The 14,359-nt window shown below is 46.6% G+C and overlaps 1 protein-coding gene across 2 annotated transcripts in view; it reads left to right on the top strand.

Moving 5' to 3' along the window:
• Window positions 1–7,545: 7,545 nt before the first annotated feature.
• The window catches only part of GALNT11 (polypeptide N-acetylgalactosaminyltransferase 11), an 88,733-nt gene continuing 81,919 nt past the window's right edge, over window positions 7,546–14,359 (top strand). The window contains exons 1-2 of one of the 2 annotated variants that reach the window (XM_017957356.3): window positions 7,640–7,752; window positions 8,262–8,402. The gene's annotated coding sequence lies outside the window, so the exon portion shown is untranslated. Of the gene's footprint in view, window positions 7,753–8,261; window positions 8,403–14,359 lie in introns of both variants that reach the window. The other variant, XM_009204266.4, reaches the window with a different exon arrangement.

The raw sequence follows: 14,359 nt of genomic DNA, 5'->3' as shown, positions 1-14,359 counted from the left end.
ACCCGGCTTCTGCCCCAGACAATCTGTTGCGATTGCCTTCTTAGGGAGCCATGCTCTCGTGACTTTGGCTGAGCTGCAGCAAGCTCCTTTCTTCCTGCCAGGGTAGATTCTGGTAATGACACCTTGCTCAGCTGCATACCTGAACGTCTGGTGTCCAGTCCACCTGCCTGGGTGTCTGGTCAGCTCTCCAGGCCAGCTTCCCCATGTGTCCCTGCCAGCCCTTCTGTCATCTGAAGATACTCCCTCTTCCGGGAGTCTCACTCTGTCACCAGGCTGGAGCGTAGTGGTGTAATCTGGGCTCACTGCAACCTCCGCCTCCCGGGTTCAAGCAATTCTCCTGCCTCAGCCTCCCAAGTAGCTGGGATTACAGGTGCGTGCCACCACACCCAGCTAACTTTTGTATTTTAGTAGAGACGGGGTTTCACTATATTGGCCAGGATGGTCTTGATCTCTTGACCTCGTGATCCGGCTGCCTCGGCCTCCCAAAGTGCTGGGATTACAAGCATGAGCCACTGTGCCCAGCTGATTTTGCCTTTTTCATGTCTGTCCCTTCCTATGGCTCTGGCCTCCAGCTCTCCAGACACTTCTTGACTCTTGGTAAACAGTTTAGCTGGGATCAGGGAAGCAGCAGCTGGGTGCCTTGTCTGTCCTGTGTAAACACATTCCCAGATGTCCAAAGTACTTCTTTGGCATCTTTGGGGTTAGACAGATCACTGTTGGTTTCACGCTGATGATGGTGGCTAAGAAGGTGAAAGACACTGAATTCAGAAAGACAGAGACAGATAATGAGAGAAAAAAACACATTGAAAGGGGCAAAAAAAAAAAAAAAAAAAAGTGGAAGAGAATAGTCTATGCTGGAAAGAAGGTAAGTTAGTTTTTACAGCAGAAAAACAATTTGAATCATCTATTGAGCTCATTCAACCAACAATGAGTGTTTGCTTGAAGCCAGGTATTCGTCTAGTTGCTGGTATACAGCAAGGAATGAAGTTTTTTGTTTTGTGTGTTTGTTTGTTTTTGGAGACGGAGTTTCACTCTTGTTGCCGGGGCTGGAGTGCAGTAGCCTGATCTCGGCTCACTGCAACCTCCACTTCCCAGGTTCAAGTGATTCTCATACCTCAGCCTCCTGAGTAGCTGGGATTACAGGCACCCACCACCATGCCCAACTAATTTTTGTATTTTTAGTAGAGATGTGGTTTTGAGAGGTGGCAACATGCTAGCAGCCCTCCCTCTCGGCGCCTCCTCAGCCTCAGCGTCCACTCTGCTGGCGCTTGAGGAGCCCTACAGCCCGCCACGGCACTGTGGGAGCCCCTCTCTGGGATGGCCGAGGCCCCAGCCGGCTCCCTCTGCTTGTGGAGAGGTGTGGAGGGAGAAGCCAGCTAGGCGCTCGGGGGCCAGTGCGAGTTCCGGGGGGGCGTGGGCTCGGCAGGCCCCGCACTCGGAGCCACTGGCCAACACTGCCGGCCCCAGGCAGTGAGGGGCTTAGCACCCAGGCCAGCAGCTACAGAGGATATGCCCGGTCCCCCAGCAGTGCTGGCCTGCGGGTGCTGTGCTCGAATTCTCGGGGGCCTCAGCTGCCTCCCCAGGGGGCAGGGCTTGAGATCTACAGTTGCCATGCCTGAGCCTCCCCCTGCCACCCCCACTAACCAGAGCTCCTGCCCGGCCGGATCCTCCCCGATGAGCACCGCCCCCTGCGCTGCGGCATGGGTCCCATCAACTGGCCAAGGGCTGAGGAGTGCTGGTGCAGGGCACGGGACTGGCAGGCAGCTCAGCCTGCGGCCCGTGCGGCATCCACTGGGTGAAGCCAGCTGGGCTCCTGAGTCTAGTGGGGACTTGGAGAACCTTCATGTCTAGCTAAGGCATTGTAAATACACCAATCAGCACCCTGTGTCTAGCTCAAGGTTTGTAAATACACCAATTAGTACTCTGTATCTAGCTCAAGGTTTGTAAATACACCAATCAGTACTCTGTATGTAGCTAACCTAGTGGGGACTTGGATAACTTTTCTGTCTAGCACTCTGTGTCTAACTAGAGGATTGTAAATGCACCAATCAACACTCTGTGTCTAGCTCAGGGATTGTAAACGCACCAATCAGCACTCTGTCAAAATGGACCAATCAGCTCTCTGTAAAATGGACCAATCAGCAGGATGTGGGTGGGGTCAGATAAGGCAATAAAGGCAGGCTATCCAAGCCAGTCAATAGCAACCTGCTCAGTCACCTTACACAGATGTTGTTCTTTTGCTCTTTGCAATACCTCTTGCTGCTGCTCATTGTTTGAGTGCATACCATCTTTATGAGCTGTAACACTCCTTGCGAAGGTCTGCAGCTTCACTCATGAGGTCACTAACACCACGAACCCACTGGGAGGAATGAACAACTCCAGACGCCCCACCTTAAGAGCTGTAACACTCATTGCGAAGGTCTGAAGCTTCATTCCTGAAGCCAGTGAGACCACTAACCCACCAGAAGGAAAAAACTGCAGATACATGTGAACACCTGAAGGAACGATACTCCAGACTGCCATCTTTACGAGCTGTAACACTCACCACGAGGGTCCGCAGCTTCATTCTTGAAGTCAGGGAGACCAAGAACCCAGCAATTCCGGATACAGTTTCATCATGTTGGCCAGGGTGGTCTCGAACGGCTGACCTTCCAAAGTTTGGCATTACAGGTGTGAGCTACCGTGCCCAACTGCTGCAAATAACATCTTTATACCTATCTATTTAGGAAAATACTGTATAAAATCTATTGCTAGACAGACATGGGGTGATCTATTACAGCCTCTTGATTCATCCTTTAAAAAAGGTTGATTGGGCAGCACAAAACAGGTGCCAGGCTGTGATTGTATTCTTGGCCCATATATTATACCTTTCCTGTTTGTAGAAAGTCATTTAAAAATTAATCATAATAAACCCATGTGTCTACTAAAATTATGATAAAATGCAAAACAGGCCAGGCGTGGTGGCTCACGTCTGTAATCCCAGCACTTTGGGAGGCTGAGGTGGGCGGATCACGAGGTCAGGAGTTCGAGATCAGCCTGGCCAATGTGGTGAAACCCGGTCTCTACTAAAAACACAAAAAGATTAGCGGTGGCGTGTACCTGTAATCCTAGCTACTCGAGTCTAAGGCAGGAGAAGTGCTTGAATCCAAGAGACAGAGGTTGCAGTGAGCTGAGATCACACCACTGCACTCCAGCCTGGGCGACGGAGTGAGACTCTGTCAGGAAAAAAAAAAAACAGAACCCGGGCTCAGTGGCACATGCCTGTAATCCCAGCTACTCGGGAGGCTGAGGCACAAGAATCGCTTGAACATGGGAGGCAGAAGTTGCAGTGAGCCGAGACCAAGATTGCACCACTGCACTCCAGCCTGGGTGACAGACTCTGTCTCAAAGAACAAACAAACAAAAAAAGCAACATAGAAATCCTGTAGCTGAAAAAATAAAAGAGAATTATAGTAGTATAAATATGGAGTATCTTTTTTTTTTTTTTTTTTTTGAGATGGAGTCTCGCTCTGTCGCCGGATCTCAGCTCACTGCAAGCTCTGCCTCCTGGGTTTACGCCATTCTCCTGCCTCAGCCTCCCAAGCAGCTGGGACTACAGGCGCCCGCCACCTCGTCCAGCTAGTTTTTTGTATTTTTTAGTAGAGACCGGGTTTCACCGTGTTAGCCAGGATGGTCTCGATCTCCTGACCTCGTGATCTGCCCGTCTCGGCCACCCAAAGTGCTGGGATTACAGGCGTGAGCCACCGTGCCGGGCCTGGAGTATCTTCTTAAAGCAACAACTTTTTTCTAGTGTTGAAATCTGAGAATATATATGTGTAATATATATAATTATATGTAATATATAAATGATATATATGCAACATTAAAAAGTATATACATATTTTTTCTGGTAAGCATAAAGAATAGATGCTGTAAACATCAACTTTCCCAAAAGCAAAAGAGTGTTCTCTTTTGTTAAAAGCCATGAGCCTAATATTAAGTCTTAGTAGATAACACACATAAGTCCTAGAAATTGTTTAGCATGTCCCTTGGACAGTATCTTCTTAAATATTGCTTCAGTTGACCCTAAAAGAAAAATCAGAATCAATATCCAAATATTTGGTGTGATTAAAGGGAAATTGATACTGGCCTATAGGTGGCATTTTTTTGTTTTTGTATGGAAATTTAAAAATCTGATTTGTATTCTGAAGCTAGTTGAAAAGTATCTGGTAACCTACTTAAGGTTTTTTACAAAACAGTTTTTGGTATGATGGAATGCTCAAACAAGTTTTTTTTTTTTTTTTTTTTTTTTGGAGACGGAGTCTTGCTCAGTTGCCCAGGGTGGAGTACAGTCGCCCAGGGTGGAGTACAGTCGCCCAATCGTGGCTCACTGCAAGCTCCGCCTTCCTGGTTCACGTCATTCTCCTGCCTCAGCCTCCCGAGTAGCTGGGACTACAGGCGCCCACCACCACGCCCGGCTAATTTTTTGTATTTTTAGTAGAGACGGGGTTTCACCGTGTTAGCCAGGATGGTCTGCAATCTCCTGACCTCGTGATCCGCCTGCCTCGGCCTCCCAAAGTGCTGGGATTACAGGCGTGAGCCACCGTGCCCGGCCATCAAACAAGTCTTAAATTAAGCCCAGGAGTTCTGTAACTGAGACATCCTTCTAGGAATTTAATCCTAAGACACACCTGTATGAAATAATAACTAAGAAGAGCTGACGTTTGCTGAGATTTTACTATGTTTCATACTCTGCTGTAAGTCGTCTGCATGGATCATCTCGTTTCATTCATGCAACAACTTTATGAGTTCTGCTATCCTAATTTCATAGATAAGAAAATGATGGTTAGAATTTGCCCAGGTTAAGGTTGCCCTGTTTGGTTAATAAAAACACAAGATGCCTGGTTAAAACTTGAATTTCACATAGACAATAACATTTTACTGTACATATGGCTATATTTTGAATGTGTCCTCCGTGATTCATGTTGAGACAACTGACGATGCAACAGTGCTACAGTTTGAATACCTTTTATCCCCACCAAAATTCATATTGAGGCTTGGACCCCGAGGTAACAGTGCTGAGACACAGGAGGACCTTTAACAGGCTTTGAAGTCATGAGGGATCAGCCCCCATGAAAAGATTAATGTAGTCACTGAGAGTTCCCAGTCTCTTGGGACTAGATTAGGTACCTTGAGAGCGGGTTGTTAATAAGTAACACTGTAACATTGCCCCTTTAGCCAGTGCCCGCTTCCCCTTCGGTTCTCTGCCACATTATGATGTAGCACAAAGCCCTCACCAGCAGCCTACCAGATATGACTGCTGGATCATGATCATGTACTTCCCAGCCTCCGGGAGAGTGAGAAAACAAATTTGTTTTTAAACTACCTAGTCTCAGGTATTTTATTACAGCAGCACAGATGAAGACAAGCCTCTCACATATTGCATAGGATATACTTACATCACAAAATTATTCTTAATCTGAAATTCAAATTTCAGGCCACCCTGTATTTCATCTGGCAACTGTATCCAAGGACAAACAATAACACAGCCCTTATATGATCCTAATCAGCCTGGCCTCAAAGATTGTGTTTAACCAGAATGATACACTGAAAAGAGCATTTTAGTGTCATTCTGTATGATAGTGAAAAATTATAGCTAACCCAAATCCTCAATTATTAGAATAATGGTTAAGTAGTTATTGTACATTAATTACGTAGAATAGTATTTAAAGTAATAGATATAAACAGATGCATCTCATACTCATCAGATTGGCAAATATTTAAATATCTGATACTATCAAGGGTCAGGAGAAGATGCACCAATGGAAATTTACATGCCCTGATTATATCCTAGAGCATGATTTCAAATGTTAATTTGTGTATAAGTCACCTGGAAATCTTGGTAAAAATGCAGATTTTAATTAAGTAGGTGGAGCACAAGACTCACCATTTCTAACACACTCCCAGGTGACGTTGATGCTGCTTTGTTGCTGGACCACCATTTGAGTAGTGAGGCCCTAAAGCTCTGGTCTTCAAACTCTTTTGCTTGAGAATATACTAAAATAATAATAAGGTTTAAATACAAGAACTTAGTATCCCCTTATACATGTTTAAGGTGATATTTAAAATTTTTCATTACTAGTTTAGGTAGTTGGAAGGATTCCTTTCTGGCAACATATTTGTGTAAATAAACTTGCTATACACTTTTAAATATACCTAGTAGACTTCGCCCTAGTTTGCCTGCCACTGCTGTGAATAGTTTCTGAGGGAGGTCCCAGCAGGATTGATCCCCAGTGAGGCTTATTTGATATCATACTATGTATATTTTACATGAGCTGCAACCATGGAAGGAAACTGGGCAAAGATACATGTGTGCTCTCTGCACTGCCCTTGCAAGAGAAACCCACACCTGAAATATCTGTCAATTTCCAGTCAAGACACAAACATGGTACAAGGGTTCAAAAGCATTCAACTTGGCACCCAGCAGCAGTTCTCTTTGGCTGAGGGGAGTGGCCACAGGACTCAGCTGGGGGCCATGAGCTGCCTACACACCCAACAACTGGAGAAATGAGTCCTCCGTCCTTAAGGGGAAACCTGGGTGGCACAACATGGCACCCCCTACACCCTGACAACCTCATGGGGTATTTGGCAGAGCCCGTTAATGCAGTGGAAGATGGGCTGGGGAACGTGGTTAGCTCAATTCACCTCAAGAAGGCCACTACTTTGGTTCAGGTGCTGCTCTTTAGTTTATATGGGCTGTAGAAGTTCCTCCATTGCTACACGTGTACCCCATCAGACTTTAATTGTGAAGCAATGAGTTATTTTAAAAAGTTTAAAAATACTCTTAACCAAGTGGGGCTTATTTCAGAAATGCAAATAAGATTACCATTAAGATATTCTTCAATATAACTTGGCATTATTGGCCACAGATGAATGCCTACACCATTTTTCTTAAAAATTGCCAAATTCCCCGTTACGGGATTTGTATACATTGCACTCTTATCACTAGTGTATGAGTGTTTTTTCACAACTTCTCTCTTTACATTTTAATCAACATTTTCTTCTATCACAAGTGACATTTAACGTCTTTTAGTATGTTTAAGGGCATTTGTCTTTTTTTTCACTTATGGGGTCTCGCTGTATTGCCCAGGCTGGAGGGCAGTGGCCACTCACAGGCGCGATCCCACTACCAAGCAGCACAGAGTTTTGCCCTGCTCGGTTCCCCCCTCCTTGGGGAACCTGGTGGTTCCTGCTCCCGGGAAGTCACCACACCGATGCGGAACTCGGTGTCGCCGCGCAATGGGCACAGCGCATACAGAGCAGAGCTCCCGGGCTCAAGCGCTGCTCCCGCCTCAGCCTCCGGAGTAGCCGAGGCCACAGGCAGCGCATTTGTCATTAATGGAGTCTTTTGAGACCGCGGGCGACAGACAACAGGACCTAGGCCACGCGCGGCGCGGCTGCGCGAACGCTCCGTACGACTCAGCGGGCGGCGGCCGGTGACGTCAGGGCAGCGAGAGGTGACGTCACCACGGAGCAGGGGCGGGGCCGCCTGACGCGCGGCGCTGGGCGGAGACGGCGGCGCGGGGACTGGGCGAGGGCCCTGGGCCTGAGGAGGCGCGGCCGCCAGTGCGCCCGGCGCGTGCGCGACGCCTGGCTGCTCGGCCCCGGGGTAGTTCAGCCGGCTGCCGCTCTTGCGGGTCGGACTGGGGCTGGCGGGAGAGATGCCGCAGCCCGAGTTCCGGAAGGCGGCGATCCTGGGCTGCGGGCAACGCGGTGAGTACCCGCTCGGCGGCGCCCTCTTTCGCGCGGCCTCCCCGCGCCCCTCAGCACCTCGAGAGCTGCGGCGGCGGCGCGCGGGGCCTGGGCAGGCTGGGGGCGGCGCCGGGGCAGCGCCTGGCTCCCCGCGGGTCCGGGGCTCCCGCACGCTCCCTGGGCGAGGCTGGTTCCTCGGGGAGACGCCGCTGCCCCCGCGCCTCCCCCGGCGTCTCCTCAGGCGGATCCGCGGCGTGGGGAGCGAGAGCCAGGGCGCGGGCCTGGTTTTCGGGCATTTCGGACGGAGGCACACCTGATCTACAGCCTCCCGCAGCATTCCCTAAAATGAAGTCCAGAGCAGGGTTGTCCACTTTTTAAAATTAAAAGTGCCCAGAAATAGAACATTTCACACATACACAAAACTAGGGAGAATAGTGTGAAAGGAAAATGAATCTCGGGACCCCAGATCGCTAAGCCAAAGTCAAGCCGGGAACTGCGTCAGGCAAACCTGCTCCTGTTTTATTCCTAAGACAGCTGCAGTGATAAAAAGCCACACAGCTCCCTCACCGTTTGCCCCGGAAGAAATTGGCTGTGGCCTCCACATCTTTACCCTGAAACAGTTGCGTCGGATTTCACCCCTGGCAGTGGAAATGGACAGCTTGTCTTCGCAGGTGAGGGACAGGGACAGACCGCCAGTCATCCCCCTGCTCTCCTGAGACAAATGCATGTCTGATGGCTTCACCTGCCCTGTATTTATGTAAAAATGCAGGTTTACTGAGCCAGGCTAAGGCACAAGTAACTATTCCTCTGCCCGCCCCGTCGGGTAAATTGTGTATTCAGTAAAAGGCAGAGCAGAGGCTCAAAGAATGCAGCCGTTTGTCTCATCTGCCCGTGACCTGGAAGCCCCCACTTCGAGTTGTCCCGCCTTGCCCGCCCGATCCAGTCTATACCTGTGTTTGATTGAAGTCTCAAATGTTCCCCTAAAATGTAAACTAGGCTGTGCCCCCACCACCTTGGGTACATGTTCCCGGGATCTCCTGAGGGCGGTGTCATGGGCCATAGGCGCTCATATTTGGCTCAGAAGAAATCTCTCCAAAAAATTTGTTTTTAATTTTTGTGGGTACCTAGTGGGCGTATGTATTTATAGGTACATGAGGTATTTGATATGGCGGAGAATGCCTAATAATCACATCAGAGTAAGCGGGGTATCCATCCTCTGAAGCATTTATCCGTTGTTAGTGGTGCAGACAACCTGCCAGGCTCTTGTATTGGTTGGAACGCGACAACAACGTGCCAACAACCCCGACACCAGGAGGCGGTGTGTTTTAACAAGCGCCTGGGGGCAGACGGGTTTAGGCCTAAAATGGCCTCAGCCCCAAGTGAGGCGTGGAAGGAGTTTTATAGTCCTCTGTAAACAGGAAGTGTCCCAATCTGACGTGGCTGCTGCGTAGTACACGCTGGCCTCCCTCTGGATCTTCAGGGCGTATGTGTCTTCCCGCAACCTCTCCTCCTGCTTCTGTTAACTTGCTGACAGCGCGCTGCTGGCGCAAGTGTCCTTGCACCTTGGGACTGGGCTTGAGGAGGGAGGAATTATTCATTCCCTTAAGCTTTCAGGCTTGGGGGAAAATCTTTGACCACTCAGTGATACTCTTAAAGTTACTTTAAAATGTGCAATAAAGTATTGTTGACTGTAGTCATGCTGTTGTGCTATCAAATACTAGATCTTATGCATTCTATGTAACTGTATTTTTGTATACATTAACTGTCTCTCCCCTCACTCCCTTCTCAGAATCTGGTAACCATCATCTAGTCTCTCTCTCCATGAGTTCAGTTGTTTTAATTTTTAGCTTCCACAAATAAGTGACAACAGGCAAAGTTTGTCATTCTGTGTGCCTGGCTTATTTCACTTAACATAATGACTTCCAGTTCTGTCCCTGTTGTTGCAAATGATGGGATCTCATTCTTTTTTATGGCTGAATAGTACTCCATTGTGTATATGTATCATCATGTTTTCTTTATCCATTCATCTGTTGATGGACATTTAGGTTGCTTCCAAATCTTGGCTATCGTGAACAGTGCTGCAACAAACATGAGACTGCAGACCTCTGTGATATACTGATTTGGATTGCTGAATCATGTGGTAGCTCTATTTTTAGTTTTTGGGGAACCTCCAAACTGGTCTCCATAGTGCTTGTACTAATTTACATTCCCACCTATGGTGTATGAGGAATCCCTTTTCTCCACATCCTCACCATCATTCATTATTGCCTGTCTTTTGGATATAAGCCATTTTAACTGGAGTGAGATGATTATCTCGTAGTTTTGTTCTGCATTTCTCTGATCAGTGATGTCGAGCACCTTTTCATATGCCTGTTTGCTATTTGTATGTCTTATTTTGAGAAATGTCTGTTCAGATGTTTTGCTCATTTTTTAATAGGATTATTAGATTTTTTCCTATAGAGTTGTTTGAGCTTCTTGTATGTTCTGGTTATTCATCCCTTGCCAGATGGATAGTTTGCAAATACTTTCTCCTGGTCTGTGGGTTGTCTCTTCACTTTGTTGTTGCCTTTGTTGTGTAGAAGCTTTTTAACTTGATGTGATACCATTTGTCCATGTATGCTTTGGTGGGGTATTACTACAGAAATCTTTGCCCAGTTCAATGTCCTGGAGATTTTCTCCAGTGTTTTCTTTTAGCAGTTTCATAGCTTGAGGTCTTAAGTCTTTAATCTATTTTAATTTGATTGTTGTGTATAGCGACGTTACGGGGTGGGGTTGGGGGGTTGTCCTTGCTCCCAGAGCTCCCAAAATGGTGGCGGGCCGCTTGCAAGATGGTGGCAAGCCTCCTGTTCTCTGACCTGGGGTTCTTGGCCTCATGGATTCCAAGGAATGGAATCTTGGGCCATGTGGTGAGTATTATAGCTCTGATAGAAGCCGTGGGTCATGGAAGAGAACCGTGGAACCCAGTGACTAGTGTTCAGCTCCATTAGGACGAACCCGGGCACTTAGCCGTGCAGGAACAATGGCAAGCCTTTAGCCTGATTGGGAGCAGCAATGGGAGCCTCGCTGGATCAGGAGCACAGCAGACACCCTGCCGGATCTGGAGGGATGGAAGTCAGTGGCGGATCTGTGACAGTGGCAAACAGCAGTGGTGAATGGCGAGCAAAAAGCTCAGCTTGAGCTGTGACAAACATGGACCAGAAGAGAGTGCAGTTGCAAGATTTAATAGAGTGAAAACAGAGCTTCCATACAAAGGGAGGGGACCCAAAGAGGGTAGCCGTTGCTGGCTCGAATGCCTGGGTTTATAGCCCAATCATTGTCCCTCCCTCTGTGCTCTCAGGCAATAGATGATTGGCTATTTCTTTACCTCCTGTTTTTGCCTATTAGCATTTTAGTGAGCTCTCTTTACTACCTGATTGGTCGGGTGTGAGCTAAGCTGTAAGCCCAGTGTTTAAAGGTGGATGCGGTCACCTTCCCAGCTAGGCTTAGGGATTCTTGGTCGGCCTAGGAAATCCAGCTAGTCCTGTCTCTCAGCGAGAGATAGGGGTCTAGTTTCATTCTTCTGCATATGGCTCTCCAGTTGTCCCAGCACCATTTGTTGAAGAGACTCGCCTTTTCCCAGTGTATGTTCTTAGCTTCTTTGTCAAAAATGAGTTCACTGTAGGTGTATGGATTTGTATCTGGGTTCTCCATTCTGTTTCATTGATCTGTGTGTCTGTTTTTATGCTGATGCCATGCTATTTTGGTTACTGTAGCTCTTTAGTATAATTTGAAGTTATAATTTGGAGTCAGATAATGTGAAGTTAGGTAATGTAATTCCTTCAGTTTTGTTGTATTTGCTCAGATAGCCTAGGCTATTCCGGCTCTTTTGTTATTCCATGTAGGTTTTAGGATTGTTTTTTCTATTTCTGTGAAGAATGTCATTGGTATTTTGATAGGGATTGCATTGAATCTGTAGGTTGCTTTGGGTGGTATGAACATTTTAACAGTATTGATTCTTCCAGTTGGTGAATGTGGAACATCTTTCCTTTTGTGTGTACGTGTCTTCAATTTTTTTTTTTTGGATTTTTTTTTTTAAGATGGAGTCTTGACTTGTCACCAAGGTTGGAGTGCACTGGTGTGATCTTGGCTCACTGCAACCTCCACCTCCTGGGTTCAAGTGATTCTCCTGCCTCATCTTCCCAAGTAGCTGGAATTACAGGTGCCCGCCACCACACCCAGCTAATTTTTGTAATTTTAGTAGAGATGGGGATCTCGCCATGTTGGCCAGGCTGGTCTTGAACTCCTGACCTCAGGTGAGCTGCCTGCCTCAGCCTCCCAAAGTGCTTGGATTACAGGCCTGAGCCACTGTACCCGGCCCATCTTTTTCAATTTCTTGTATCAGTGTTTTATAGTTTTCATTGTAGAGATTGTTCACTGTCGAAACCAGCTTGTTCATGGAGACCCTAACCCAGCGGTGCTAGAGGAATTAAAGACACACACAGAAATATAGAGTGTACAGTGGGAAATCAGGGGTCTCACAGCCTTCAGAGCTGAGAGCCACAAACAGAGATTTACCTACATACTTATTGACAGCAAGCCAGTCATAAGATTTACTAAAAGTATTCCTTATGGGAAATAAAAGGATGGGCCGAAATAAAGGGATGGTCTCTGGCTAGTTACCTGCAGCATGAACATATCCTTAAGGCACAGATCACTCATGCTATTTGTGGTTTAAGGACGCCTTAAGTGGTTTTCTGCCCTGGGTGGGCCAGGTGTTCCTTGTCCACATTCCGGTAAACTGACAACCTTCCAGCATGGGCATCAAGGCCATCATGAGCATGTCACAGTGCTGCAGAGATTTTGTTTATGGCCAGTTTTGGGGCCAGTTTATGGCCAGATTTTGGGGCCTGTTCCCAACATGTCCCCCCTTTGTTTTGCAAAGTGATAAAAGCAAAGGCAGCTTTGTCACAGTGAGCTACTTCTTGCAGGAGTCAGGATCCGCAGACTATACAAAGACAAACAACACAGATTAAAAGCACAATCATCATTGAAATCACAGAGCTTCCAAGTGTTTTTATCCATTTTAGTGGGTTACTAGCTGCTAATCTGTCTGCAGCTCCTTCAAGCGCTCCAGTTCCTGGCATTAAGGTCAGTTATGCCTGGGATGCTTTAAATATTTGTTCTTTTAATTTTGCAATAGCCAAAGACAAGTTTGTAGAGTGTCCTTCTAGATGCTTTTTTATTCTTTCCTAAATTTTGATATTATTAAGAGCTATTAATAATTTCCACAAATCCTTATGTTTAGCTCCTACAATGGGCCATATCATTCGAGGCTGAGGTGCCACTGTACTGCCATGGTTCCAGATAATAGGAACTCTTGCCGTACTTTACCATTTCTACCATCTGACTGTTTTGTTCAGACCAGCTGAACATAGTGTGGCCGTGGCACACAAACTGAGAGGTGCAATTCAAACTAAACATCCCCTAGGGGACCAGTTAATTCCACAGGAATTGCTGTGCAGCACCTCTGCCTGTTCTCCAATGCAGTTTTCCTAAACAAGTCCATTCACTTTTTCTGGCCAGGTTCAATTTTGTTTACAAATAGGTTTTTGAGGGTGGTATGCCTCAATTACAGGAGCAGATTCATTATGGGAAATACTGAGATCAGAAAGCATGTGTAACTGTGTCGTAGAGTGATTACATCCAGGCATTATTGCTAGCCACGATGGATAAATATGCCCAATAAGTATAATTGTTTTCTCTGTCAGCCCTTGTTGAAGGAATACTCACGGCAATGGTGATCACTGCTATCATAGATATCATTAAATTACTTATTTGACTGGTTGTCCCTCCTTCCTCAGGTTTTCTTCCGCCATCTGTGACAGCTTCTTCATCTGTCCCCAGGTGGGTGGCTGTGTTTGATGGGTGTTGCTCGTGACAGTTGGGGTCCTCCTCAGTGTCAGTCTTGACGTGGCTGCAACTGGGGGTCCTCAGGATCCTCCCAGAATCTCTTCCTCAGCATCTGGCTTGTGATAAGGTTTTATGTGTCTTGATGGTATCCAAATTGGCTGTTGATTCGGTCCTGTAGAAACACAAGCATAACCTCTACCCCAAGTTATTATTTTACCTATTTCCCAACTGTTTGTTATTGGGTGTCTCCACCAAACCAGTTCAAAAATTGAAACAGTTTTGTTTTAGGAAAATGGTTATCGAGAAGACCCACAAAGTCAGCTAAATGGGTTTGCCAAGTAAAACTATTTATAAAAGCTTGCTGTATTTGCGCCTTCGTGAGAGGGACAGTAATTTTTTCAGGATCATATCCATGTAATTTAACAATCCGAGTTCTCCCATTTCCTATCATATCGCTATTGTAGTAGCAATTTGATCCAAATAAGGAGTTAGAGTCTGTGAATTAGTATGTGGAAGAAAAGCCATTCTACTAAGTCCACCTCTTGGACAGTAACACCAGTAGGTAAATGCTGAGTTGGAAAAATTAGCAAATCTAGAGTCTTCTCTAGATCTATTCTATTTATTTGAGCTTTATGGACTTGCATTTCAATCAGCTGTAACTCTGCCCCAGCTTCCTTTGTTAGCTACTGAGGGCTAGTGAAACTAGGATTTCCTCTAAAGATAGAAAATAGATTACTCA

This window comes from Papio anubis, chromosome 4 (genome assembly GCF_008728515.1).
Source record: "Papio anubis isolate 15944 chromosome 4, Panubis1.0, whole genome shotgun sequence".
Classification (NCBI taxonomy): Eukaryota; Metazoa; Chordata; class Mammalia; order Primates; family Cercopithecidae; genus Papio; species Papio anubis.
This window is presented reverse-complemented; position numbering and strand designations above follow the sequence as displayed.